The 5,657-nt window shown below is 43.0% G+C and overlaps 1 non-coding gene across 1 annotated transcript; it reads right to left on the bottom strand.

Moving 5' to 3' along the window:
• Window positions 1-493: 493 nt before the first annotated feature.
• LOC119468315 lies at window positions 494-600 on the bottom strand. Its single transcript, XR_005196979.1, has one exon. It is a non-coding gene; the product is annotated as a U6 spliceosomal RNA (small nuclear RNA).
• Window positions 601-5,657: the final 5,057 nt, after the last annotated feature.

The raw sequence follows: 5,657 nt of genomic DNA on the forward strand, positions 1-5,657 counted from the left end.
GTGGAGGTTGCACGTATCATCTAGAAAACAAGGCTCTTCCTGCAGAAGTCCAATCTGTCTTCCACAGCAACTGGTTTGACAGGTCTATCTAGGTGTTTGTCTCCTTACCTAATTTCAATCTAAAGCCCTTCTGATCTGGTCACCCTATTTCCAGGACACAAATACTAATCTCAATCCTCTTGAGGGACATGCTTCCCTAGCCATGTGTCAGTTTCCTATTTCACAGAATGTCGATGTTTCGCCTTGTCGAAGTGTTGCAGTATTTGGAGACTGATAGTCAGAAATTTCTCCTTTATGGCTAACAAATGGCTCCTGCTTTAATTTTGAAATGGGCACTCTAGGAAGGGAGATTTCCACCCTCCATAATCTTACAGCGAAGAGTAGAGATCCACGAAGCCCATTCCTTCTTTCAAGACACCCAGCCCTGGAGTCTGATTCTCCCATGTTTACAGAACAACACCAGTCATGGGTGACTTGGACACTCCATTTTATGTTTTTATTTTTATTTTTCACAAATTTGTGTGCCATCCTCATGCAAAGGCCATGCTAATTTTCTCTGTACCATTCTAATTTTTGTATATGTGCTGCTGAAGCAAGCGCTATTTTTTTTTTATTCTAATGAGATAAGGTTTATTTTGTTTCATCGTGTAATTTCAATTAGCAATAATCGCGCCTCGGACAAACCTCATTGGCTATGATACTGCCACTGCGCAAAGCTCATCATCGTGTAATTTCAAAGGAATTACTAGTTTATAAAATTTTAAGCAACATACTATCAGGAAAATAATGTGGAAAGTGTCCTTCTCTTTGCCACATCAAATAAGAAGAAGGGATAGCTTTTCAAATCTGAAAACATACAGGGGAAAGTCTGAACAAATTCACTTCCGATGCTGAAGCCTTTAAGGAATGAGGGGACTGGGCCAGGCGCAGTGGCTCACGCCTGTAATCCCAGCACTTTGGGAGGTCGAGGCGGGCAGATCACGAGGTCAAGTGATCAAGACCATCCTGGCCAACATGATGAAACCCCGTCTCTACTAAAAAATACAAAAATTAGCTGGGCGTTGTGGTGTGCGCCTATAGTCCCAGCTACTCGGGAGGCAGTGGCAGGAGAATTGCTTGAACCCAGGAGGTGGAGATTGCAGTGAGACGAGATTGCACCACTGCACTCCAGCCTGACGCCTGGCAACAGAGCGAGACTCCGTCTCAAAAAAAAAAAAAAAAAACGGGGACTATTCTAAGAGGAGAATGTGAATAAGATAATATGAATGGATTAAATGGATTTCCAGAGAGGTTCCTTTTCTGTGATCCTTTACTATTCTTACCTTGCCAATCCGTAGCGCTGAATAAGCACAAACAGGTCAGGTACAGTGGCTCATTCTGTAATCCATCTCAGCACTTAGGAAGAAGGAGGTGGGAGAATTGCTTGAGACAGGAGTCGAGACCAGTGTGAACAACATGTGAAACCCATGTCTCTACAAAAAAAAATTAGCCTGGCATGATGGCACACACCTGTGGTCTCAGCTACTTGGGAGGTTAATATGGGAGGAGGATCACCTGAGCCTGGGAGGGCGAGGCTGCAGTGAGCCGTGATTACACCACTGCACTCCAGCCTGGGCGACACAGCAACACCCTGTCTCAAAATAAATAAATAAATAAAAACACAAACACCCGTCTCCTTTGTTCTTCATCATGGGCTGCTGTCCTTGGCTATGGAAATTGGTAACCCATTGCTCAACTCGGCTTCAATATTGCTCACGAGTCTTCTTACCCACAAGTCTTCCTTGTTGATGTCCTGTTCCCAATCAGACCACACCTGGTATCATACGCAATTCTGGAGCCACATATCCAGAGAGACTGAGACAAGCTGAGGCACGTGCAGAAGCTTCGAAACTCAACCTGCGCCTTGTGAGCAGTTCTTGAAAGAATGTTCGATGTCTAGTTTGAAGAAAAGGAGAGCTGATTTCTGAAGTCCAATTCAGGAGGTTCCAAGAAATAGAACTTTTGACTAATTGGCAAGAACTGCAGAGAGAAGGATTCAAGGGTCAGTACAAGGAAGAACCTTATATGAGTTCTCCAAAAATAGAATGGGCTCCCTCTGCAGAGAGATCCCTCCACCGGAGCTGATTATGTCAAAGTCTAATCTCTTACAGGTGGCTGAACTAGAATGCTGGGATCCCACGTAACCAAGAGGGCCTATTATTCTGTGTTGTAGCTTTAGATTTATTTTTAAAATGTTTTCTCATTGCGTTATGTACAACAGATACACTCATGATGATTAAAACTGGGCTTTTTCCAGGGAACAGGATATGAAGGGGAACAAAAAGATAATTACTGCATGGTATTAGAAGAGCCATACTTAAAAGTGTGTCTAAGAGCACAAAAGAGGAAGTGACTACTGAAGATGTCGAGTTTTTTCATGAAGGAGGTGAGTTTTAAGCCCAGTCTTGTAGAATTAAGCCAGTTTGTTCATAATCAAGAAGGAGCAAGTACAGTCATTTCAGAAAATGGTGTGGAGGTTCCTCAAACAACTAAAAATAGAATTACCATACGGCTCAGCAATTCTGCTTCCGGGTATACATCCAAAGGAACTGGAATTGGAACACCCAAGATATCTGCACACCTCTGTTTATTTCAGCATTATTCACAGCAGCTAAGATAGGAAGCAACCTAACTGTTTCGCAGTGGCTAAATGAATAAAGAAAATGTGGTATATACACATGCGATGGAATGCTATATACAAACTTTACAAAATAAGAAGTGTCTGTCATTGAGACAACACACATGGAGTTAGAAGACATCATGTTAAGTGAAATGAGCCAAGCACAGAAAAACAAATAATGTGTCATTTCACTTATATGTGGAATCTAAAAAAGTCAATCACATGCAAACAGAGAGTAGAAAGAAGGGTGGGTACCAGAGACTTTGCAGAGAGGGAGGGATAGGAAAAGAGGAGATGTTAAGCAAAGGGTACAAACTTTCATTTAGCCTGGAGAAATAACGCAGCGATCTACTGAACTGCATGGTGACCACAGTTACAAACAACATGAATTTCAGGGCCAGGCATGGTGGCTCACGCCTGTAATCCCAGCACTTTGAGAGGCCAAGGCAGGTGGATGGCTTGATTTCTGGAGTTCAAGACCAGGCTGAACAACATGGTGAAACTCCATCGCTACCAAAAATACTAAAAATTAGCCGGGCATGGTGGCACGTGCCTTTGGTCCCACCTACTTGAGAGGCTGAGGTGAGAGGATTGCTTGAGCCTGGGAGGCAGAGGCTGCAAAGAGCTGAGATTGTACCACTGCACTCCAGCCTGGTGACAGAGATCTCATCTCAAAAAAGAAAAAAACAAGTCAAATAAAATTTAAACATTCTAAAAAAAAAAAAAAGAATAACATATATTTCAAAACTGCTAAAAGTATAGATGTTTAATATTCTCACCAAAAAAAGTGATAAGTTGGTAAAGTAATAGTTATGTTAATTAGCTAGATTAATCTCTTTACAATGTATACATTACAGATCAGAACATTACATTGTACTCCATAAAAAAACCCAATTGTTTCTCAATTATAACTAATAAATAAAAAGAAGGAAGAACCATAAGCAAAAGTACAGAAGAATTAAATGTCCATGTTGTGTGTAGCCCAGTGTATACAAATGGCTTTAAATGGCACTGCGCCTTTGCTTTCCAACAAAAGTCAAACTTTCTTTTCCCCTGATTCAATCAGCAGGTTTTCACTGAGCACTTACACTGTATACGATATTGGAAGGTCAGAAGCTTTAAAGCTTTAAAAGCAGTCTAAGACTCAATTTTGAATAACCTTATAGGAACTTAAGGTCGTGATGCCTTATGTTTGTTATGAGAGCACAAGGAACTCTTGAAGACCTGCAGCCCAGGAACGAAGAGATTAAATAGGTGTAGTAGAAAGTTGTGATATGTTGTATGAGGTGGTGTGAACTTTGGAGATCTTGAGGCCAGGAGACTTCTGACCTGGTGTAGTGAAGCTGGAAATAGGGAGGAAGGGATGGGGTCAATAATTATTTCAGAGGTAGACACGACAAAACTGAGATACGGGGATTGTGAGGAAGCAGGATCAGTTGAACATGATTTAGAAATTGGTTAGAGGCTGGGCATGGTGGTTCATGCCTGTAATCTCAGCACTTTGGGATGCCAAGGTGGGTGGATCACCTGAGGTCAGGAGTTCAAGACCAGCCTGCCCAACATGGTGAAACCCCATCTCTACTAAAAATACAAAAATTAGCCAGGCGTGATGGTGCACGCCTGTAATCCCAGCTACTCAGGAGGCTGAGGCAGGAGAGCTGCTTGAACCCGGGAGGCAGAGGTTGCAGTGAGCCGAGATTGGGCCAATGCACTCCAGCCTCGGCAACAGAGTGAGATTCTGTCTCAAAAAAATAATAATGAATTTCTGGTGGAAGATGAAAACACTGCAGGAATACAAGATGATGAGTCCGATTTTAAATATGTCAGTGTAGAGGTGCCCAGGGACATCCAGTTGGGACAATTTGATGATTCTCAGAAATATGGGCCTAGAGCCGGGGAGAGAGAAATGGAGGCTGGTAATAACAAGTTGGAGACACCATAAATCAATCATCTCTGCCCTGGGTGCCTCCCTTTTTTCCTCTGGAAATAGGGCCCCTTTATTCCGGGAACAGCTCCTCTATCCTACCCTCAGTCCCCACCATGAGGCTCTCTCTGAAGGTGCCAAGTTTCTCCATCACCGCATCCTCTGGCCACTGTTGCCTGACCCAGAGGCAGGTGTCTGACTCAAGAGACTAACTGCAGCTAGGCGCGGTGCCTCATGCCTGTAATCCCAGCACTTTGGGAGGCGGATCATGAGGTCAAGTGATCAAGACCATCCTGGCCAACATGGTGAAACCTCGTCTCTACTAAAAAATACAAAAAAAAATTAGCTGGGCATGGTGGCACATGCCTATAATCCCACCTACTTGGGAGGCTGAGGCATGAGAATTGCTTGAACCTGGGAGGCAGAGGTTGCAGTGAGCCAAGCTGAGATCACGCCATTGCACTCCAGCCTGGGCAACAGAGCAAGACTCTGTCTCAAAAAGCAAAAAAAAAAAAAAGAAAAAAAGAGAGGCTAAGTATGATTCCTTCTTGGGGATGTTTTTAAAATTTAAATGTCCAACATGTACAAAAGTCTACAGAATAGCATAACGTTCGGTGTGTTGTCCTGGGTCTTAAACAAACAGAATAGCATAACAAACTCCCACCTATGTAATACCCAGCTTCAACAAGGATCAATTCATTGGCCAATCCTGGTTCAACCACATGCCCATCTTTTTCCTCCCTTGTTGTATTAGGATTTCACTCTCTGGTACTGGAAGGTGTAGGATGTAAATAAAAAGACAGGAGAGATTTGCAGCCATGCTTCTCTCATGTTGAGCAAGCCAGTCTAAAGGAAGAAAAGATGAAACTGACATAAAGTAAAAATAGGGAGAAAGAGTCCCGGAAGCCTTTGGGTCTGTGGCTCCTAATGTTCCAGAGTCCGCTCCACGGACTTTGATTGTTCAACGTGCAGATTCTCTGAGCCCAAAATCTTCTTCCAGCTTTAATCAGGTTGATTAGGGCATCAGTCTCTCACTACCACGCATTCTGACTAATACATATCAGTATTCACCTA

Source organism: Cebus imitator, unplaced genomic scaffold (genome assembly GCF_001604975.1).
Source record: "Cebus imitator isolate Cc_AM_T3 unplaced genomic scaffold, Cebus_imitator-1.0 Scaffold410, whole genome shotgun sequence".
Lineage (NCBI taxonomy): Eukaryota > Metazoa > Chordata > Mammalia > Primates > Cebidae > Cebus > Cebus imitator.